Source organism: Carassius gibelio, chromosome B24 (assembly GCF_023724105.1).
Source record: "Carassius gibelio isolate Cgi1373 ecotype wild population from Czech Republic chromosome B24, carGib1.2-hapl.c, whole genome shotgun sequence".
NCBI lineage: Eukaryota > Metazoa > Chordata > Actinopteri > Cypriniformes > Cyprinidae > Carassius > Carassius gibelio.
Window position 1 is genome coordinate 13,854,650 of NC_068419.1, and position 25,557 is coordinate 13,880,206.

Sequence of the window (25,557 nt, forward strand, 5' to 3'; positions counted from 1 at the left end):
TAGTTCTGACCTAAAAGACTTGTGATTTTTATTGGCCGCTCTGTCACAGCTCATATTTTTGTCTTCAAAAAGTAATAATGGAAGAAAATGTTATACAGTGTTATTAGATTAATGCTAATTTATTAAATCCATAGCTGTTTCTTTACCTTTATTTTTAGGTCCAATTTTTACTATTAACTAGTTTTTTTTTTTTTTTTTGCATTTATTAAAATAGGATAGTGTTGAGTAGACAGGAAGTGAAGTGGGAGAGAGAGGTAGGGTGGGATCCGGAAAGGTCCTTAAGCCAGGATTCGAGCTTGGGACATCCAACACAACCACGTTATACGTTACACGTTATACAGTATGTCAGTGCACTGCCCACTAGGCCAGCAGTTCTCAATTCCAAACCTCGCAACACCCTGCTCTGCACATTTTGTATGTCCACAACTGATTCAGATAAACAGCTTGTTTGTTGACATGGTCACTCCACAGTAGGGCTAGCATAGACTAGTCGAGTAGTCGAGCGATCGACTACTTCAACCACTAGTCGGCACTTTTGGAAACAATCGACTACTTGAGCATGCATTAACCATAATGCATGCACAGAGTTTGCAAGTAAGACGTGAATTTTAGGATTACAATATTGTGTGTAGCTGTTACTTTCTATGACCTTATCTATGTTGCATGTAAAATTAAAATATGTAATGTAATAATTAGGGGTGTGTCCCAAGCATACCTTATTGGGAATGGCACGGATAATGGCTTCAAAAACAAATAACGGACAAGTAATAATTCTGCCTGAATATTCGGCTGAGGCTTGCACAGTCTGGTGTTTGCTAGATAACAGGTGAGCCAGGGGTTCATTATTTTACACAGACCTCTAAAGTCATGCAATAGAGTGTGAAGTGAATAAATGTAAACTTTATGAGTGAAAAGAGTGCAAATCAAATGCCGCATTGCTGTTGACTCTCCGTGCATCTCTCAGAAATCAGAGCTTTGCAAGAGTAATATCACCTGTAATAATACATGATACACATTCTATTATTTGTATTTATTTAAAAGGCAATTATTTAAACCGCAGGCTACGATATGATACAAATTAATGGAATAAGCACAGTCCCTGCTCAACAATCAAACAGCCACGTTGCGCATCTCTGTCTCTCAAAAACCAAACCAGTTCTCCCTCAAGAGTAGGCTAATAATCTACTTAGACACAGATACATTTTCTATTTGGCCTACATGTTTGCATCTTTATCTTTTACTGGTTTGCGCGGCACACGCTCACAATTGTGCGCATTGAATTGATTCAGTCGAGTTCAAATGATCACTAAACATTTTTCGTGACATCTCTCTGCTTGCATGATAAATATTAGTTTAGAAATTAGTAATTATTTTAGTTTAACACGGCATCCTTGTTCAGTGATAACCATGAAAAAAAAAATAAGATTGTCATAACGGTCTTATCAAGCACCTGTATGACGTTGTATCAGAATGCGATACAAATCATTTTTGGGTGTGATTGTTACTGATAAAAATACAGATACAAATACTGGCTGTTACATAAAAATTTAAATATTTAATGTCATAATTATAAACATTTTGACAATTTACATATGTAACTGTTGCATAAGGCTATAAATTAAAAAGCATTTATTGATAAGAACTATTTCATGTCTTTTCATTTACAGTAGCATGAACCACGAGCAGTCGAGTAACTGGAGTATTTTTTAAATAAGAAATCGACTAGCAGAAATCAGTAGTCATGCAACCCCTACTACACAGAGTTCATTGCTCCCTACTCCCTGAGCAGGAGAAATCTGTTGAAGTTTACTTCACTTCCGAGCATACATTCATGATTTTGCACTGTGCAACGTCTTCACACATGGACAAGTGTGAAATCATATACCTCGTTAAATAAATACAATTTAAATTCAGGTCTCGCACACTTCAAATCAATTTGAATGGAACATATACATTTGCTTCGAATTGGAATCATGGTGAAATGATGATCCTGTGATGTCTACTTCGTAGGGAATGTCTGAATCCGTAAGAGAAACATACAAAATGTGCAGAGCAGGGGGTCGCAAGTACTGGTATTGAGAACCGCTGCACTAAGCTATCAGCGCCAACATCTAACTAAGACTCTGGCCCAATCTCCTAATTGCTGTTTATTAATAGTTAAGAAGGTAGTTCAATTTAGGTATTGGGTAGGATTAAAAATGTTGATTATGGTCATGCAGAATATGTGCTTTATAATTACTAATAAACGGCATTTGCTAGTAATATACATGATAATAAGTAGTGTTGTCAAATTATTAATCACGATTAATTCCATCCAAAAATAAAAGTTTTTGTTTACATAATATATGTGTGTGTACTGTGTATATTTATTATTTATATATAAATACAATTGCATGCATTTATATATTTAAGAAAAATATGTTATGTTTATATTAAATGTATTTATGTTTAATATAAAATATAAGGATATAAATGTATATACATATTTTCAAAATATATACTGTATGTTTGTTTATTACATATATTACGTAAAGAAAAACTATTAATTGGATGCAATTAATAATTTGACAGCAATAATATTAAGCAACCAGTGAATAGTAATAATTGGCCCCTACTAAAGTGTTACTCTTTATGGCTTTAACTTTTATGTGAGTATTCTCTAACTCAGTGGCTCTCAGTAGTTTTGTCACACTCTTTCAGTTTTGCCATTTTTTCAAGAAACGAATAAAAATGTTTAGCATGCAGAATTGAACTATTTTGAAATGTTACTCTGTACTGGTCCAGCTAACATGTACATCATCAAGCAATTGGCTATTTTAACTGCTCTTCTTTAGCTGCTTTTTTAAAGTGTGACTTTGTTTCCTACAGACCTACACAAAGTGTTACGATTCCTCTATTCTAAGGATATTGGAAACATTTTAATTACAGCTACCCTACAGATTGATTAGTTTTACCCATTCATATATGTATGAATGAATCATCTTTTCCTTATGATATAAACCCTATTCATAGATCGTATGCTCAGATGGAAAGAATACTGGCAGAGTTCTGTAGCTGCTGTGGCCTGACAGGAATTTGCGTCAGCACACCTTAAGATCCGTATAAACAAAGGTCAAAGGTCTGAACTGCAAGAGAATAAATGACGCCTGAAATCTTGATTGACTGCAACCTTTTTTCTTTTTTTTTCAGAAATGCAGCTTATACCATTTTCATGAAGAAACTATAAAAACAGAGTGAAGCACAATTCACAGAATCTGTAGTTTGCAAATACATTATATATTTTTTTTCTCTAGTTTTACGATGGATTTACTTTAAAGGGGGGGTGAAATGCTATTTCATGCATACTGAGTTTTTTACACTGTTAAAGAGTTGGATTCCCATGCTAAACATGGACAAAGTTTCAAAAATTAAGTTGTGCGTTTGAAGGAGTATTTCTGTTCCAAAAATACTACTTCCGGTTTGTCACAAGTTTCGGAAAGTTTTTTTCGAGTATGGCTCTGTGTGACGTTAGATGGAGCGGAATTTCCTTATATGGGTCCTGAGGGCACTTCTCCCGGAAGAGCGCGCGCTCTTTACTAGAGAAGAAGAAGAGCGCGCGCTCCCGTATAGCACAGCACTGAGAGCACAACACACTTCACTGATCAGAGCGAGAGCGTCGCGAAATGTCACAAAAGAAGTGTGTTTTTGGTTGCCAGGGCAAGACAACCCTGCACAGATTACCAAAAGAGAAACAGCATTAAGGGACCAGTGGATGGAGTTTATTTCTACAGAGCATCAACGGAGTTGTGCAAGTGTTTGTGTTTGTTCCCTGCATTTAGAAGATGCTTGTTTTACAACAAGGTCCAGTTTGACGACGGATTGGCACATCGTTTATTTCTTAAGGATAATGCAGTCCCAACGAAAAAGGGTCACGATCGTGTGTTGGAACCGCATGCGGTGAGTAAAACTGCTTCAAATATCTCTGTGTTATTAACTTAGCTATCCGCGTGTAAGCACATCAAGTAAACAACATGCGATGTTGTCATCAAACTGCACTTTCCACATCTACAGCTTAAAAGAAAAAAAAAAGACGACAAAGAAAGTGGAACTTAGTCATTTTCCAAAACCGCTAAGCAAATATATACAGTTTCAGTACATACCACATAGAGACTGATTGCTGATGCTGCTCTTGTTCAATTTCAGCCTCTGGATCTGATTCTGGATCATAAATATATGCTGAATCTGACTGTTAGCCGTGGTTTGTCCTCACAGTGTCACAGCTTCCAGACGTGCTCAACACAAAAGCCTACTCGCGCTCGTGATTCTTTAGCTCCGCCCACACGTCACGCCTCCAGGCACTCGTGTTTTTCCGGGAAAAATCGGTACAGACTATCTTTCTCTTATGAATATAATAAAACTAAAGACTTTTTGGAGTTATGAAGGATGCAGTACTACTCTATAGGTACTCAAGATTAACAGGATATTGAGTGAAAACAAGCATTTCACCCCCCCTTTAAGACACTATCCCTACAGCGCCAAAAGCAGATGAACCATTCTAAGTCTTTTTTGTTGTCATTGTGTTATTGTTTGTTTTCATTTTAAGGTAATGTTGTGTTTATGAGTGCAGCGATATGGGAATTTCTTAGCCGATAATGTTAATCGATGATCAATATCTTGTTTTGTACAATACTGATAAACAGATGGTTTTACACTTAGCATTTTAACTCTTTTAAACTGAAATAAAATACCCTCAAGCTTAGAATTGTTAATTTGCTGAAATATTTTTTTTTCTAGCTTTTTATAATTTTATTAGAATTATTGCATATTAATAATCAAAATAAATATGATCACAATTTATTGTATGATATTGTATTATACAATACATAATATTATGTCTTAATATTATAGTCATGTATGTATGTTACAAAAATGCTCAACAAAATATATACTATAAATTATCCATTCAAATTATCAGCTGCTATTCCACTATTGATAGACCAATAATAATTTTCCCAGGTATCCACCAATAATTCCTCCACTGATATACAGTATTGTGTACTTCTGGATGTTTATTTAGTGCGAATACACCTCATTCTTCAGTTGTGAAACCAAAAAGGCCATTATTGCTAGAAACCTGGCACAAAAAGGAAATTCAAGAGACAGCATGAGGTCTCAAATTTCAAAGCACAAATAATGACTCCAGGTGATTTCAGTAGCACTGTTACAGCTCCTCACATAGCATCCTAATATAAAATACGCTGTTTAGCACTTAATGGCTCCTATTTACTATTTGCATACTAGACAAATTATGAAATTATCATTCAGGAAACATTTATAGAGTCATGCAGTTTCATTTTATTTGTAGGTTTTATGAGCTAGAATTAACGTTAAAGGGAAGTACCATTAAGATGGAGCAGTTAAGACACTAAAAACTTCATGAAGCCAACTTCTCGTTGTTTTTGTTTTAATAGAAGTACACTAAACTCTAACATGAACCAGACATCCCTGTGGAGGCACTGGTTTTCTATTAATAATGTGTATTCCTCCTTTATGTTCATGAATAAGTTAAGGAACACAAAACAATACATTCTGAACTGTTTCTGTCCATATAATAAAAGTCAATGGGGTCCAAAACAACACAGGCCCCCATTGACTTTCAATGTATTTACAAAAAACAGGAATTTCTCTGTATCTTCTAGGGGTCACTTTATAAAGAGCATTATTTATATCTTGAATGCTGAAGTTTGCAAGCCTGCAAAACTCAGTTGAGACTCTGCTGATGTCAGTAAAAGTAAAAGCGAAGTCTTTCTCTGTAACTCTAACAAGTTCGCAGTGAAGCCTTGTTGTGAAGGACACAGATAAATGGTCCCTCCGCAACTTCCTGCTTTTCAGCGGTGGTTAATTTGGCCTCAAGCAATGCTTAGATCCCTAGATGTGTCTCAAGTGAGGTCGCTCTGCTACTAAGCGCTGACACACAGGCTTGCTGGCACTAGCCGTTGTAATAGCGATTAAGTAATAGTTTGACTTATGTGATTTGTGAATGACTGTGTCAGAGAGATAAAGAGAGCAAGAGAGAGTCACAGCTGCTATCATGACAGGAGCATTCGTACAGTTCATTCTATCCGAGGACACTTTGGGATAACTGTAATAGGATTTCCATTCTATCTTTGGTAAGGATATAAGAGGTTATAACCGGGTGCTCATTCTTTCCTTACAGGAGGAGTCGTCAGATAATCTAATACTAGTTAGTGCTTCACACAGCATGGAAACTTTTGAGTTTGCCTGATGTCACTTCCTCTTACTCCCTTAGCACTCTGGGAACACGAGCACTGAAATGAGTCTACATGGGTTTTTAATGCAGCAGATTATATTGCTGAAATCTGACAGCACTTCATTATAAAGAATTCACTCCTACATGTTCAAATTGTTCTGTGTGCTCATGCTCGTTTCAGTGAATTAAAGTAAATCTCCCATGAAGGAAGAGGGCACAGCTTCCAGCAGCCCTCAAGGGCAGCTGTCCCATCAGAAGCTCATAAAGCCATGGCAACAGACAGCAATCTCTACCCCTGTGGTGCCCAGCAGCTCTCTTAGTACTTTCAGTTAATACTTGGGTTACATTTATATACATTTTTTAAATAAACTAACTTTGACTTAATTCCAGTATATCTTACACATGATGAAAACAAAAATCAAATGTTTAATTTCTAGCCCTCTAGCAAGCCTAAATGGAATTGATAAACTGGATCTAGCATTAGTCATGCAAATTGATTATTTCACCCCAAACCTAAACTCACGTCATCGGTTAAGCCAGTGTTGCTGTTTTGGGTAGAGGTGGGTTTACCGTACAACAACAAAACTTGATGTCTAACAGCCAAAGTATGATACATTGCTGAAGATGTCATCGCCAATAGCTTTGTGCTTAGCGCATCGTCCAGACTTGTCCTTCAACAAAAAATTACATTTTAAATTTAAAATTAAATTTATGCATTTTAGCAGACGCTTTTATCCAAAGCCACTTACAGTGCATTCAGGCTATCAATTTTTACCTATCATGTGTTCCCGGGGAATCGAACCCCCAACCTTGCGCTTGATAATGCAGTGCTCTACCAATTGAGCTACAGGAACATTTTAAGGTTTAGCTCCCTCCAGTGTTGCATCTGGCATCATGAAATGACATATGAATGTCATTGCCAATCAAAATGCATTTTTATTTAAATTCAATTTGTGGACTTTTAACATTATTATTAATATGAATTTGTACGAAGGATCACACCTAACCCCGCCCCTAGACTTACCCTCACAGAAATCATGCAAAATCATGTTTTACAATGCATGTGCATTTTACGAGTATGTGTGTTCTTTGGGATCGGACCCATGATCACATGATCGCATATTGTCATATAACTCAATGCTTTACCAAATGAGCTATACTAAACCCAAATTATGACGCAGATAAAAGAGTACAAAGAATTAATATGAAAGTGTCCTGTTGCCGGTAGAACTTCATATTGCCCCGGGTTCGATTCCTGCCTTGAGGTCCCTTGCTGATAATAATAATAATTAATAATAATAATAATTCTTTACATTTATATAGCGCTTTTCTAGACACTCAAAGCGCTTACATAGTCAAGGGGTATCTCCTCATCCAACACCAGTGTGCAGCATCCACCTGGATGATGCGACGGCAGCCATAGTGCGCCAGAACGCTCACCACACACCAGCTTACTGGTGGAGAAGAGACAGAGTGATGAAGCCAATCAGCGGATATGGGGATTGTTAGGAGGCCATGATAGTCAGAGGCCAATGAGCGAATTTAGCCAGGATGCCGAGGTCACACCTCTACGAAAGACATCCTGGGATTTTTAATGACCACAGAGAGTCAGGACCTCGGTTTAGCGTCTCATCCGAAGGACGGTGCTTGTTGACAGTATAGTGTCCCCATCACTACACTGGGGCGCTAGGACCCACACAGACCAAGACCCTCAGGAGGTCTCCCATCCAGGTACTGACCAGGCTCAGCCCTGCTTAGCTTCAGTGGGAAACCGGTCTTGGGCTCCAGGGTGATATGGCTGCCGGCTGATCCCATGCCTCCTCTCTCCACCCAGTGCTTTCGTGTCAACTCTCACATTAAAGACATAAAACACCCATAAAATATAACTTTAAAAAAAACTATCTAGCTAGTGACAACTTTTTAAATCATATTAACATATTAGCAGTACGTAATCGCTGTTCAGTCAGCATTCAGTCAGCAGCTTTAATTTCATCATTTTGTTTATTGTTTATCGCGGGTTCACTCTGCGTCATACTTTATGGTTCGTTTACACATTTACATGCTTTTTTACACTTCAAAAGCAGTGCTGATTGTTGACAAGCTAAAATATAAAGATTGAAATGTGTATATATATTCTGAAAATAAAAGATAAACATATTCTAAATGTACTAGTTAGCTTATTACTTTTACTGAGAACATGTATATAAGTCCACATGCCATAATTAGAATCTATATTTTTCAACTTAGGTTAAGAGCTGTATTTTCAACCACATAAATTTGCAATGCTGTTTCCAAGTGTTCATTGGAACTACTGATTCTGGAAACAACCAGTCGAGCAATGTTTATGTAACTGTAGATTCCATAGTATTGAAAAAGTTTTATAAGCATGAATTTAACTTAATGAAGTATTAACTAGAGTAATATTAAAATATACCGTGTCGTTTAAGTACTAGCCTGACGTACAATGAACTATCATAGTATGCATGTTTTTTTAAGGGATAGTAAGACCTTTGTTCAACTTTGGAACACAAATTAAGATATTTTTGATGAAATCTGAGAGCTTTCTGACCCTACATAGACAGACAGCAAAACAACTGAAACATTCAAGGCCCAGAAATGTACTAAGGACATGGTTAAAATAGTCCATGTGACATCAGTGGTTCAATCTTATTTTTAATATGCTATGAGAATACTTTTTCAGCCTGAAGAAAACAAAAATAATGACTTTAACAAATACTTCTCTTTCGTGTCAGTCTTCGATGCATGTTCACGAGAGTATCATGATGCATGAGTGTGGTGCTGCTGACGTAGAACGTCCATCTCTCGTAATTAATTGTCTGTATATTCTGGTGCAAATAAGTAAAAAAAAATGGGCAAAAAATTGCATGTCATCATCTCTCTTGAAATCTTCAGACATGTTTACAAGTGACACATTGCTTAACTTTATTTGTATAAATATTATTTCACTTTTTTTTCATAATTTCTTAATTGTCACAATAACAAGATATGTCATTTTGACGACACCTTTTCTTGTTAAAACTACATCTTTTCTCATAATAATGAGATGTTTTCTTGTTTAAAACGACATCTTGTAAAAACAAGATGTTACTGTATGTCCTTAAAACGACAATTATCTTGTTAAAACTATATATTTTCTCGTCAAAACAAGATGTTTCCTTGTTAAAATGACACCTTTTCTCATAAAAACAAGATGTTATGTCATTAAGACTATATAATTATCTCATTAAAACGACATCTTTTCTCATTAAAATTACGTATTTTTTTAACCCGTGGATACATGGTTTGTCTCAGCCTCCGATGTCACACCCAGAGACCGTCGGCTAAACGTCCGATGCATATGGGACATAAGAGTGGAAACACTTCAGGAGTGTTGAAGTCATCATTAGATTGGTTGAATTCTACAGGATTTCCGGGTGACGAGTGTGTCGCATTCTTTAACGTTAAAGATACCGTGGTGGCAAACACCTTAACAAAAGAAGACAGCCGTCGTGTTTACTTTGACGACGAGTGCTTATCAGGATCAACTAAATATAGAATTTTCAAAAGTATGTGAAATATTTCAAATTCTTGAAATGGCATGTTGTTTTAGACACTATAGTAGTGTAGTACAGTAAAAATAAAAAATATACAAATTATAAAATATAGTCAAAAGACCATGTCAAACTTTTTGCAAGTAATGTATCTCAATATGGCTGATTTGCTTTATGCGATAACTACTACAAGACAGATGCAAGCTATTTCCTGTAAATATGCAAGACTTCTGATTATTCTTTGCTGCTATTAAATAACTAGAAGGATAACAAAGTGCAGTAAATGGTCAAACTGTTTGCATTACAAACAATTGTGTTTATGATCATGATAATATATGATTACTTGAACTGGTAAAATAACAGTATTTTCATTTAAAGGTGAACTATTCCTTTAAGCAGCAATAGCTAGAGTCATGTCACACTGGTTTTACTGCAGAAGAATCACCCACTCACAACAGGCCATTGATCTCGCTGAAAGAAGCGTGTCTTTTCTATGCAGATTGCTGCCTGTTTCCCTCACAACGCCATCCGTGAATGGGAGATCCTTTTGTCCGTTGTTATGGGGATGGTATACACTATCACCACCTCAATGCTGGAACACCTTTGTCTCAAGAATTCATGTCCTTATCTGGCTGTCAGGTTAATGCAAACTAAGAGCTTTTCATTATACACACGCTTTACAAGTGGCGCTCAAAACTCATTTCAAGTGAAAATGACCCTCCCGCTCTAATGTCCTCTAGAATGCAGCTGATTCTGCCTCCGTAGGCATCATTTCAATCTGTTACAGCTAACTAAAAGGCACAGGCATTCAAATGAGCGTGTGAATTGTATCGCCAGATAAGAATCAGCTTGTTTTTCCTGCGTATGTTAATTAATTTGGGACTGACTGCTGAGTTCACAGCTTAATAAATTTATTCATGGAACAACATTTAAACAGATCCCATTTAAACCTGATTAAAAGTGTCTATACAACTGCTCTTTTCTATTCCCAGTGGACATACAATATTCACCGGCTTACTAAAATAATGCTTACGGTGTCTCATCCAGTGAAACTAATTTCAAAGATAAGAGGAAGTTCACGAAGCCTCTGCTCTTATCTTATAAACATATTTCAGTCATTTTAGGGAGATGTGCTTTGCAAGTAAATGTATATAATTGGAGGTGTCTTGCATCTATATTATTCCTCTATCATGTATACTGTAGTTTTCTTTTCATAAACCAAGTTTAATTGCAAATGAACTTCACAGCAAGTGCATCGAAAAACATATGGTGTAGTAACAGTTTTTACTCAGAAACTGCTAGTAAATTGTATAGTTTATTACAAAGCGGCAAGTAACACACTGAATTAAACGTGAAATTGCTAGTAGAAAGACTGAAATAGTATTTTCTTGTAAAAATACTCCAATGATTTTAGTATTATTAACAACTTTAAAAAAAATTACAGCAGGTTTAAGAGTTGATACGATTATTTTATTTAATGTACACTGTAAAATAAAAAGTCCCGTAAAAAATTGGACTGACAGCTATGGCAAAAAACTTACAATTAAAGTAAAATATCATAACTGAAACAAGGAATAATCTGTAAAATATTATTTTTTTTCTGTAAAACAAACAAAAAAAATCTGTAAAATTATTGTTTTTGCACTTTATATCAATTAAGATATTTTGCTGTAATTTTACAGTATTTTTTTATTGACTATGATTTTTTTTCACACTGGCAAATACAGACAAAATAAGTAAATCATTTTATATATATTATATAAATATAGATTTATTTATTTATTACTATTATTATTTTCTTTATCACCACTTGAATGTTGGTAAGTTCCATAAACAACAACAAACAAACAAACAAACAATAAATACATAAAAAAACTGTGAATATTACTTTGTATTTATTTATTTATTTGTATATTTGTATCTTAATGGAATCCTTTTTCATGTTAAAGACCAGATCTGACATTTTCATAATAACTTTTTTTTCTGCTTTTAAAAAACCTGATGCAACTTTCTAAAAATAAACTAGTTCAGTTGCAGAGTTTAAATGGTTATGATAAGTCAGCATGTTTTAAAAGTGAACAAAAACCAAGGTTTAAAACCCCGGGGGTACATACAGTAACTCCTTAGTGACCAGACGTGTGACATTCCAGTCATTTTACCAGTATGTGGACTCACATAAACCTTTGGCCTGATCTTTTCACACATAATAAGTTGCGTGAGAAAATGCACTGGAAGGTATTCCCAATGTTATTTCTTTTAGACAGCTCACTTTAAGGTTTTACAACTGTGGCCGCCTCACTTGACACCCACTTGTGTCGTGCGTATGTGAGTTTTCAAATAACTGTAGTACCTCAATTTGACAACTGACTGAATCACTCAAGTCTGAAATAACAGCGCATAATGCTTGAGGTATGTTATGAAAGATGTCAACCTACTGACATTCACTGGTACCTCTCAGGAAGACGGTGGTGAATAGAGATGCTAGCGTGCCTAAAACAACTGTAATAGAAAATGATGAGACAAGTCATTCTTCCGTGCAGTGTATTCTCAAAGGGCAAACAATCTTCTGCATACATAATTAAGCTTGAAGGACAGCTCTTCAAAGAGTGTCATACTGAGAAAAGAGAGAGCCAAAGCAAAAATGAGGGTGCTTTTATCAAACTACCTATTAAGTGAATGAGAGCTTTCACTTGCAGCAAGAGACACCAGAAGAAAGTTTGCTATTTCAAGTTCAGTGAATCAGTTCAGCGAACAGCTTCTGTCAAGATGAAATGCAATATCTATATGCACATACATATTACAGACCTTCCTGTTTGGGATGGCTCAGTTTTGAGGTTTATTTCTCATGAATATTAGCATCTGCATCTTTCTTTTGTCTATATTTATATCCAATATTTATCCCTCCATACTCTGCAAAGGGAATGAGATGTTAAATCCTCTTGACATTAAATGCCTGTATCTGATATTAGGATATGGAATATCAATAAGAACTTTAGATTAATTGCTATATTAGATGCAACAAGGACTGATAAAACTAAATGCCATTTCACAATAACTGCAGCCAGCAATCGGAGAACATGCCCTTCTAGAGAGATACAGCCATAAATATTAGTGCATAGAATTGATGGGTGTATTATTTAGTTATTTATTTGGTATCCAATTGCATTTTATATTATTCAGTGTCTGTTTTCCCAAGCTGTCTTTTCATATGTCATATGGGATGTTTGATTGGATGGAGAGACAAAAAAGTTAATAATTACAATAATTATTATATAATTGGAATTCTTTCATTAAATAATGTATAGCATTATTATTTATACATTTTATTTATTTTAAGTATTTTATTATTTATGTTTAACTATTTAAAAAACTACTGCAGGTCAAACGTTTGCAATTACAATTGTTTCATATTTTTGAAAGAGGTCTCTTATGCTCAATAAGGCTGCATTTACTGGATTCATTCCTGTGATTGCAAAACTGAATTTCCAGTGTGACATGATCCTTGAACAATCATTTTAATATGCTGATTTGGAGCTCAAAAAAACATTTACATTTATTATCAATGATGAAAAAAAAACAGTTGTTCTGCTTAATATTTTTCTAAAAAAACGTGATGCACTACCAAAATATATACTAAACAAAATTATAAACAAAACTTTTGTTTTGGGGTCTGAAAACCAGTCAGTATCTAGGGAGACCACCATTTGCCTCATGCAGTGCAGCACGTCTCCTTTGAATAGAGTTGATCAGGTTGCTGATTTTGGCCTGTGGAGTTTTGGTCCACTCCTCTTCAATGGCTGTGTGAAGTTCCTGGATATTGGCAGGAACTGGAACACGCTGTTGTATACGCCGATCCTGAGCATCCCAAACATGCTCAATGGGTGACATGTCCGGTGAGTATGCTGGCCATGCAAGAACTGGGATGTTTTCTGCTTCCAGGAATTGTGTACAGATCCTTGCAACATGGGGCCATGCATTATCATGCTGCAACATGAGGTGATGGTCGTGGATGAATGGCACAACAATGGGCCTCAGGAACTCAGGAACTCATCATGGTATCTCTGTACATTCAAAATGCCATCAATAAAATGCACCTGTGTTCGTTGTTCATAACATAAGCCTGCCCATACCATAACCCCACCACCACCATGGGCTACTCGATCCACAACGCTGACACAAGTCGGTTACAATGATGAACTTCAGTCAGCTTGAGACCCCGATGAGGATGATGAGCATGCAGATGAGCTTCCCTGAGACGGTTTCTGACAGTTTGTGCAGAAATTCTTTGGTTATGCAAACCAATTGTTGCAGCAGCTGTCCGGGTGGCTGGCCTCAGACGATCTTGGAGGTGTAGATGCTGGTGTGGTTATTCATTGTCTGCGGTTGTGAGGCCGGTTGGATGTACTGCCAAATTCTCTGAAATGCCTTTGAAGACGGCTTATAGTACAGAAATGAAAATTCAATTCACAGGCAACAGTAGACATTCCTGCAGTCACCATGCCAATTGCATGCTCCCTCAAAACTTGCAACATCTGTGGCATTGTACTGTGTGATAAAACTGAGTGGCATTTTATTGTGGCCAGCCTAAGGCACATCTGTGCAATAATCATGCTGTCTAATCAGTATCTTGATATGCCACACCTGTGAGGTGGATGGATTATCTCTGCAAAGTAGAAGTGCTCACTAACACAGATTTAGACCGATTTGGGAACAATATTGGAGAGAAATAGGCTCTGCAAAGTAGAAGTGCTCACTAACACAGATTTAGACCGATTTGGGAACAATATTGGAGAGAAATAGGCCTTTTGTGTACATAAAAAAAGTCTTAGATCTTTGAGTTCAACTCATTAAAAATGGAGGAAAAACAAAAGTGATGTGTTTATAATTTTGTTCAGTATATAAAAATAATATTATATATAAAATTGTTTCAAATGCAAATAGACTTCAATACAAAAAATCCATCATCAGAAGAAGATTGTCATTATTTGTTCAGTCCTGTACTGTTTAATGAAGAGGGTGACTGTTCAACCCCTCAAAGTGCATTTGCTCTCTGGAAATAAGAAAAGAGTCTTACACGAGTGAAAGCGAGAGGACAATTGAGAGTGACACGGTTTTAATCAATGTTCACATAAAAACCTGCAAGCCTGTATTAACCGGCACATCTGTCATAAATGTCACGAAGACGTTTTGCAACAATGATTGCACTGATGATGATGATGGGGTGCAATGACACAGGGCAGAACTGAGACATATATACGATAGAGGAAATAAACAGAGATGGATTCCATTACAGATAATCATGTCATTTCCAGAACTGTCAACAACTTAATCGCGTATCTCAAGAAAGGGATGTGAGATTCTCTCTGCATCAGCTACTCCTTCAGGTTCAGGTCCGCTGTAGAAATAACCTCTCAGTCTCTCAGCATACAGTAGCTGCTAAGTGTAATTGTAAATGACAGCACTGCACATTAAAATCCCTTGATATGTTTGGGCTCTGATGACATACAGTACCAACTCTTGAACCACACGCTGATCCACACTGAAATCTATACTAACTCAGTTTTCATGTTCTTGCTGCTATTTTTGTGCCGCTGTCATAGAGGTATTGTTAAGGCTTCCATTTCAGCCTTTATATTACCAAAGCTCTTCTACATATCTAAAATATTGTGTTGCATTAAATTTAAATACTACCGTCCAAAAGTTTCCGTCAGCAAAATGTTGTGTTTTAAAACGTTTCTTTCTTTTGCTCACCAAGGCTGCAATTTGATCCAATATACAGAAGAAAAAATCTGTAGTATTGTCAAATATTATTACAATTTAAAATAACTTTTTATCTATGTAGATATTTTAAAATGTCATTTATTCATTTGATGGGAAAAGCTGAATTTTCAGCATCATTACTCCACTCTATGCTGATCTGATGCTCAAGAAATACTTAAAACATATTTTATGTAACAATGTTTCAGAATTTCTTGATGAATAAAAACTTCAGAAAAGGATTTAGTAAAGCATTCATAATGTTACAAAAAACATTTGATCAATTTAATGTGTTCTTGCAGAATAAAATATGAATAATTCCAAACTTTTTTTTTTGCCAGTGAGTTAACTTATGTGCTTAATTATTTATTTATGTATTTATTTATTATTATTATTATTATTATTATACATTTTATATTTAATACTATACATTATTCTTTTTTAGAAGGCCCAGAATCTAAGGATTATTTTTTTACATTATCAATCACTTATCATTTATTTTTTTTTTTTTGGGGGGGGGGGGATCCTGTGAAACAGATTTGAACAGGCGAAATGTGCCTTAATGCTAGATAAAAGCATGAATCATATTCTCCAAAATACTTCATAAGCAAACACGTTATTTTATAGAAAAGCACCAATTTTGTTGGCGATTGATTTCCTACTGTATGTATCAGTAATTTTACTGTATTTCCCTAATTAGTCCTCAGGTCCTTATGGTTTCCCTAACTGCCTCGTTAGCTCTGTGTATTTCTACAGACATACACTAGATTATGCCTGCTTGCTGTAGCTGACATGGTTCTTGCGAGTCGTGAAGAAATTAGAAATATGCAAAATTCAGCAACAGACCTCGAATAAGTTCAGAGAACAGATGGCAGACTGCAAGAGATGGTATTTAAGAGGCTATCATTACTTGGAAAAGCACCAGAGAAGAGTGTGTGGAATGTGAGAGAGGGAAATCTCAAGTCATCCATCTCTGAAAAAGCTTCACAGTGAATAGAAACACCCAATTAGTTAAAGTTACATGGGCATCTCTTCCCACAAAAAGCAGCTTGCAGCTCTTAGCTGCAAAACTCTGAAATGCTGATAGCTTGCAAAACATACCAAAGAAAGAAGAAAGAAAGGATGACCAGTGAGTGGGAGTGAATCTGTTATTCATTACGGTTCCTTTCATGTCCTATCAGCCCACACAGCTGGAGATGCTGCTCATGAACTGAGCATCACATTTTAAGGTATAGATCGATTGAACCCCGAGAGTGCCGTTGCATAGTTACAAGAAAAAAATCCCTCCTTTGAATATAAGGAGCTTAAATTACTGCAAGTGATATTGAAAGTATGGTATGCATGTTTAAAAAGAAAGGATGCTCTGGCCTGGTGTGTATTTCCAGCATGTTGAAAGTGTCCTGAAGACATCATAAACACAAAAACACTTCTCCTGACAATGCATAAGCAGTTTTAGAAGTGCAGAGAACCCAGTGTGTTCTTTGAATGATTTATGACAAATTGCACAAAGGTTTGTGCGATATATCAAATATTTACAATATATTTTGCTGCAATATAAAATGAAGCAAAAATGAACATTGAGAATAATTTATAACATTTAGGCCTAACTCGCAATACAAGAGTGTTTTTTATAACATCTCTGCAAATAGCAAAAACCCAATAGAGTTGTTAAGTTTGATTCATTTTCTTGAATCTGTTCAAACTATGCATTCATTGACTCAAATTATATTCTTCCTAGTTAAAGATTAATTGGACATCTCCATGTGGCATGTTTTATGTTTTAGTAAAATTTTAATATAAATATTACTGTGTTTTGTTATATTAGTGGGGATAAAGAATGCATGTGATTTAGTTGCATTCTGTCTTGTATTCATTGAATAAGTTGCCTTGACTATTTTAACCAGTATGATATTTAACTAAAAAAAAATTTCAATAATATACATTTAATAATAATAGGAAAAAACACTATCAGTTGATGGATTTGCAAGACTTTGGTATAGATAAAAATGTTTTATCCATATCCGATAATCCTAGATTGCTATGCATGGTGTTCATAAGAAGCATAAGAAGTCATAGTCACAAGAAATAGATGTTATTCCCTCAACATAAGATCTCGTGGCCATGACATAAACATGTCTTTACCTCGAAAAACTGAAAAGTACCACAACATATCATCAGGTTCCCACTAATTAATATATCGTGAACATGTCCCCTCAGGGTCACCATACAAGACATTTCAAAGCAGAACCATATGGATTAGCGTGGTACACAGCTGCTCTATAAAGGGATTTTTTTTTTAAACTAGCCTCATCTTTCATTAAATGACAGTGAGTTTTCTTCCACTCCCCCGCACCCATCATTCCATCACAGAACCTCCTGTACATCATTTACTGGTGCATTCAAAGCATTGGCTAGCATCGAAGCTCAAGGCTAGACCATTCTCCCTAAGCCTTTGATGAAAGCTTTAAGGGAAGCTGTATCAATACTATTGGCATCTGTCAAGGCCATACAATGTAGAGAAGATGTCAAGCGTCAAGATACAGCAGACTCAAGGTTTAAAACCCAACAATGCCAGCGGTGCTGTGAATAGCTAGGTAAGTCAATGCGAGCTAATAGCTAGCACTTTCAGTCTGATTAGATTTACCCTTTGGAAAGTCGTTACACTAGAAGCTGTGGCTCCAGGGTTTCCCCGCAACCTTATACAAGAGTGCATCAATTATACATATTAGTCATTTGTCAAATAGATCGTCAAAAATGGAATGTTTTGTTTGCACTTCTGGCTTTTGCTTATGTCTCAAGTGATAATTGATGTCTGTATTAGTGAATTTTAAATTAAGCACTTCATTTAGAAGAACATTCTGAGTGGTGATGAAATATTCAGTAAAGCATGTCGAGGCTCATAATTGATCATATTAGGAATTGTTAAAAGAAAATGTGGAGGCTAAAGGTTGTCTTCATTAGCATCATTAATTGAAAACAGTCAGAGCATGACACACAAAGGACTGAATTTAATCAAGTACATCGATGGATTCCTCTTTCACATTCAGGGAATTTTCAGTAGGGTTGTCTGGACTTTGAAGAAGTGGTGTAATTTTTAGACCAAGCATTCAGTGGAGCATATCTCTGCATCATGAAATACCATTTGTGGGCCTCTTGACACTCCTGACTTTATTTTTCTGTGGTTTCCTCTGCATTTATGGATGAGCGGTCATTTTTCTTGAAGCTGTGATTGAATGGGATTGGCTCAGCTCCCAAAATCCTTTAAACCTTGGAGCTTGGACAACCAAAATGTTTAAAGCCCAGCCAATGAAGTCTCCGGGGTATCAACATTGTGGAGATGAGCCCGGAACCGACCTGAACAGAGCTCTTTGTAGCCAGTGCCAATCACTTTACTCGCATTTGCCATGGCAATCAAACACATACTGACCCCTGAAGCTCAGAAACATCACCATTTAATTTTATTCACCACATTTTAAACAGCCAAGATTCATCGGGTTAAATCAATGCTTATAAACGGCTAACTTTAGATATGGAGGTCTATTTAAAAGGTGCTGCCAGCACCTCTCATTCACATTCCTTGACAGTTGCACACGTACTTCAAAGGTTTGGAGTTGGTATGCCATGACTAGAGTGATAAATAAGAAATAAAACTGTGCAGAAAGAAACGAAAACAAAAACACAGAGAATTTCCATTTCATGAGTATGGAGCCCTCAAATTGACATGGTGATGGTAAAAAAAAAAAAAATAACCCATTACTTTTGTATTATTGTAATATCTGTTTTGCTGGCAAATGCAAAGTTTCTCAGATGAAAACCATTGGAATCATTTTTCTAAGGGTAGCGTGCTATGAGGTTCCAAATTCTGCAAGTCACTTGTTTTATTCCTAAAGAATTCTGTTTTGAAGTAATAAAATAAATTTTTCTGTGACTTATAATACAGTCACTTCTCACCTACTTATGTTATAATAAGCAGTGTTGGGAAATGTCAATTTAAAAAGCTCAAACAAACCTTTCGGCTACACTGCCATTCTGGTTAGCATGAAGAATAAGATGTAAAAGAAGAAGGTTCAACACTTTCTATTGGTTACTAAAATGAGATTAAGTACAAAAAGGTAAATTTGGGATATCTGCGAGTTGTCAGTCAGTAAATGGGAAAACTGACATTACATATTTTGCTTGTAAATTGAAAAGTAATGCGTTACTTGAATAGTTACTTGAAAAAAATAATCTGAATATGTAACTCACGTTATTAATAATATGTTATCCCAAACACTGAATATCAGTGGTGCAGCTGTTTTGTTAACAATGTTATTTTATTATTATTTTATACTATTCATGTATTCACATATTAAAACGTTAGTTCACCCCAAAATGAAAAATTTCATGTCGTTCCAAACCCGTAAGATCTTCATTCATCTTCATAAAACAAATTAAGTTATTTTTGATGGAATCTGGGAGCTCTCAGACCCTGCATAGACAGCAACACAACTGTAATGTTCCCAGACCCAGAAACAAAGTAAGGACATCGGTAAAACAGTCCGTGTGACGTCAGTGGCTCAACTTTAATTTTGCAAAGCTACAAAAATACTTTTTGTTCCTTTTAATCAAAAATATCAATTTATTTAACAATTCTTCTCCCCCGAGTTGCATCTTTTGGCATTTTTGAGAGTACCCAATCATTGTTTACGTTTGATGTATTTACATTTCATGTATTTATTATATTAATGCATTTTTATTTCATTTAGTTACTTAGGTAACCTTTCTAATTTTTATGTCTGATATATTTTATTTTGTTTCAGCTTTTTAGCTTGATTTATAGCTAAGAAAAACAACACAGAAGCAACACAACAAAGGCAACAAAAATCTATTTGACATTCAACTATTGCAGATCTATAAAAATGTTATTATGCCATGTAACATTTCAAAACTGGCATTCTGCCTGAATATGTATTATTCTTTCGAACTTTTGTCTCTATGAAGCCAGCTCATTAATCTATATAAAGCTTTACAATGCTCTTTTCACAAGGACAGTGTCTTTCACCTGGAACGGCAAGCACCATATATTTCGATTGCTTTTCAGCATATCATCTGAATCTGTAATAACTATATCTGAGTATCACATTGAGTGATCCTTCAACATTTCCCCAGTCATAATGATAGGAATTGGTCCCCTGCTTAAGAAGTAACCCAAACTGTGGAATGTGTATTGATGACGTGGGACAGCAAACTGTCCCACTTCAAGGTGCATCAGGCACGATAATGTACAAAGTGGCCGATCGATATGGCTTGGCAGTGCTTGCTCTTTGCAGTCTATAATGTGATGTGTACTCAATCAATAACCACTTTTGGTTGACAGACAGACTGGTATGGGCCAGGTAATTGTTCTTGTGTGCCGTGCAGGTTAGGCTCAACCACAGTGAAGAAATTACATGACTGTCCCTTGGAACAGGTGACTGAACCGAAGTTAAAGTCCTTGTGGAAGAACATATTCAGAGGGCCGAATGGAAGAGGTGACAGGTGATTAAAACCATAAAGCAAGTAGATGTTTCATACTCTAGCGGGTTTGGCTGGACTTTTTCACCAAGTCTTTCCTATTGAACATCTTTACATGGAAAGATCTGGGTTGAAAAAAGATGGCATGTTCAAAGCTGCTTGCTCAGCTCTTGCTTTGGCTGGGTTTGGTGGGACTTTTGAGCTTGTCAGAGCAGTCAGTGAGACTTATGTCCACATAAGCAGAGGAATTTCTTTTATTTATTTGCTCTCCTCATTCATATTCCGATGACACAAAGCAGTCTGAGAAACATCAGGGAATATTTACATTAGCCCTTTGATTATTTGTTTCGGTCTTGGAAAAATCTTGGTTATATATTGAACACTGCACGGGAGACAAAATAACTTGAATATTCACCAGAATTAGTATTATATTTTCTGTTTATTTATAGAATTTGTCTTATGGTGTGTGTGTGTGCATGTGTGTGGTTCAGGTATACCCAGTGTTCAAATTGGGGGGGGGGGTGTTCTGGGGGCTGGTAGAGGGGCAGAGGGGCTATATAGTCACAATAAAGCTATTTTCAATTTTATATATATAAGAAAGAAACAAGTGTATAGTGTACTTTTTGTAAGAAAAGCAATCAAATGTAAAAATCCCAAATAAATGTATTTTTTAAAATACAAAACAGTTCAATCAAGTGCACTGAATGATTCACTCTTTTATTGTTCGATTAACATTACTGAGACAGACGGCCAATATTATGACTTACTGTAATGCACAAATCTAATATAATGTTACACATCCAATATTTTTCCCCAACAGATCCCCAAACGTTCATTTAAGACATAACAGATCATGTTTGTGAACACTTTAAATACAAGAAGCAAGAAGCGAGTGGAGAAAAGATACTACTCTCATAAAACGTACAAAAAAAGATAATTTTAGATGTTTAATTAATATTTGGAGCATTTGAATCACTAGATTAATGAACAAACTTTTGTGAAAACCATAAATTCGACCAAAATTGACATTTTTTCACTTTTTATAGCTGTACAGCTCCAAATTAGTGCACATTCTGACTCATTTTGCCAGCAACGGTCATATATTTATTTTGGTGCGTTTTTCACACAGTCAATCACTTATGATTCTGTTGAATTTATGAACACAGCAGCCAATCAGAGATGTTATCACTGAAACCTCAAAGTTTTGTTCATGGCACACTGACTTTTGTTTGCACCTTTCCTTCGATTAAAATTTTATTTTACTTAGACAAAATGTACATTTTGAGTCAAGCAAAGGTTTTCATTGAGACTAAATTTTAGTTGCCATTAAAAACCTTTGTTAACACCATTATCTTCTGTAATTTTGTTAACATTGCCCCAATGCCAGGTCTTTTCAGAGGCATTTATTCCTTTTTGTTATACTTATCTTTGCACCACAGGAAAAAACATTTAATCCCAAAGCTCATGTAACACATTTTATAGATTTATTGGAAGCTGCTGGATGAGCTTTTGTAACAGACAAAACAACTGCAGGCAATGTGTGTCCTCCTAGGCAATGATGTTAATGGATGTGCAGAAGCGTGCAACCTTGCAAGCTGTTCATGGGTCAGAAAGCGAGGACCATGGGGTCCTTCCTATAGGAATTATCCCAATGAAGCCGCAAAGCATACATGGATGTGTGCCGTAACTTATGTCTTTAACAACTCCCACTTCATTTAAGTTAATGCAGTCCACTTCTAAAGGATTCACTGAAATAGGGTCAGACACTTTGATCCATATTCATTTGACCCCACTCCCTGTAATGTTGCCTGTGGGTATGTGATTTTCAATGCAGCTCCTGCTGTTTGGGAGGTGGTAGCCTGTGACTGATTGATAGAAAGAGTTAGGGCGGGAGGTTAAATAAAATTGACGACTTTAGTAGCTAAATGACATCACAGTGTGTATGGACAAGTACATGCATTGCAGATAAAGGACACATCACTATTGGTGTAATCCGGAATGGGACTGAAGTTGCGGACGGCACTCAGTGTCCTCAGAACACCATGACTTCACACTTCTTCAGAAAATCCATGCTTGACTAATGGGACATGCTACTAATAGGTTTCTACCGGGTGCTCATTATAATACTTCCTGAACCGCAAGTGCTCTTGCTTTACAAAATGTAGAACAGCAGGAACTCTTGTGGACTGAGATTAAACGCATCGGCTCATTTCATGGACAGATCTTTGGACTTGACCATGCTTTATATTATGGTTTAACCATGTATGCAGTCGGCTTGTAATATTGGACAGATTGAGTGTTTTAAACGAGCGGTTATTTAAGCCGCTCCCTTTATGAAATCACTATCACTTTATTCACCGCGGCACATATTCAGTATCATTTGCATTAATGCTGCAAGGTCTTTAGTATAACTTAACACAGAAGGGACTAAGGGATTGATGAGCAAATTAAAATATCCTATACTCTACACTACTGTTCAAAAGTAAAAAAAAAAAAAAGAAACTATATAGTGGCAGTAGTCCTGACAGAATTCTACAAAGGAAGCAAATAGTGTTCACTCATCCGACACATCAAGGTCAGAGAAAGTTATGCATCCTCCTTCAGAATCACCTGAACTGTGCTAGTGATGATTGAGAGACGTCTCTCCTACTAAATATCAATCTTACTCTCATTTATAAAAGGTCCTAGATCTGTAATGGAAGATTTGATTCATCAGCCCTAATATTCCTAGAGACCTTCTCTTGACCGCCATCAGAATAACAGCCACCTTTTATCAGCTGCTATTTTGACCTCTAGAGATTAGTTAGACATTTATCGAAAATGGTTTTGCATTAGCGGAGTTAAAACAGGAAAGAAATGGGTAACACTTTATTTTAAGGTGTCCTTGTCACAAGTTACATGTATAATAACAATAAATTATGTATAGTTACATGCAAGTAACCAAGCCAGACCCACACATTAACGATGACACCTTAAAATAAGGTATAACCAAGAAATGTAACAAATGTAAAAAAAAAAAAAAAAAAAAAGTTTACAATACTTAACAATATTCTTATGTTAAAAGTGTAAAGACTAACAATAGGATTATGTTAAATGTTATTTGATGAAATAAAATTTTTTACACAAAATTGCATATTTATATAGTAATTTTCATTAGTAATACATATAGTAATACGTATATTTCTGAATATTCTGATCAATATAATATGGCTATTTATTTTTCAAATACAGTAGCAAAGCAAGTTAATATTACTTGTACAGAAAATTGTGTCCTGCAGTTTCACAGCTGTACAGAGCACTGGCTTATGTAATAAACTCATGGTACACCACAGGAAATGGAATATTAGTATGCAGTGTTACATTGGCCACGAATCTATTTCTTGTAAAGGAAGATAAATTAGATATATGAGACACTTGGCAACTGATTTAGCATTTCAAATTTGCAAAAGAATCCAGAAATTCTAGAGAGGTTTAATCATTTATGACATTATTTGAATTTGCTGCTCGTTCGGTAGCTTTGCTCTTTTTGTTTGTACATCATCACAATCTCGCAACACATCTGAAGATGCAGGAGATTACAAAGCAATATTAGATAAAGAACATTATGGCAGTACATCAGGTGGCGTGTCCATGTGACAAGTTACGTATGACCAAATCCCTCTTTTACTGGATTGCCAGACAATAAAGAATGGAACAGTCATTGAGGGAACAAAGAATTTGCAATGTCTTTAAAAAAGCAAGACATCTTTTTTTTTTAACAGGTGACCAGTGGTGCATGTTAAATGAACTATTCCCAACAGATAGGGTGTAGTGAGAAACACGTGGGTGAAGGCATAGCTGTTGTCTTCGACCTGCTTAGATTGGAAAAGCTCAACCTGCACTTGGTCAATAGTGACAGGAAGGTCTGCTCACGCTTGATCCTCCCACTCATTCATTTACTGAAGCCATTTATGGGCAGAGTGCTTTTTCACTTCATTCATGCTCTTGTTTGATATTCATGCCATATGCTCCCCTTCAACACATGTAATCAAAGAAAATGGGATGCTATTTTTGTTTTGGTTTTATTTATGCCCTTAATTTTATGGTTTCCGATCCCACCTACGACATACAAACAAAACACGCATGCAGTCTGACTCCTTTAATCATAACAAAATGAATTTACTGTGTTTTTATGCTATCACTTTTTTTTCAGAGCTGTTCTAGGACCAATTGTTCTTGATGCTTGAGATACACAAGAAGAGGCATGCAAAAGAAGTGATTTTTTTTTAGTGATTGCTTTTGAGGATGTAAATGCTAAAATCAAGACAAATAATGTCAGAATATTTTTAAGCTTTAATCTTGTTGCCAACGATATTTAATTACAAATAAAATGGATCCTTAAATAACATAAAACTAATCAAATTTTAGTAGAAAATTAAATAGAAAGTAATGTTAACTTTCTATTTAGATGTCCACTAAAATGCATTTGCCTTTCATTTTAATGGATCCTTAAAAACATTATTTTAA

At 35.7% G+C, this 25,557-nt stretch overlaps 2 protein-coding genes and 1 long non-coding RNA gene across 3 annotated transcripts in view; 2 read left to right on the forward strand and 1 right to left on the reverse strand.

Moving 5' to 3' along the window:
* LOC128013667 (uncharacterized) overlaps positions 1–25,557 on the forward strand; it is a 189,216-nt gene that overhangs the window by 156,547 nt on the left and 7,112 nt on the right. The gene's annotated exons all lie outside the window — the stretch shown is intronic.
* Positions 1–25,557, reverse strand: part of LOC128013666 (transient receptor potential cation channel subfamily A member 1) — a 166,095-nt gene that overhangs the window by 131,428 nt on the left and 9,110 nt on the right. The window lies entirely within an intron of this gene.
* The window catches only part of kcnb2b (potassium voltage-gated channel subfamily B member 2b), a 106,826-nt gene that overhangs the window by 74,157 nt on the left and 7,112 nt on the right, over positions 1–25,557 (forward strand). The window lies entirely within an intron of this gene.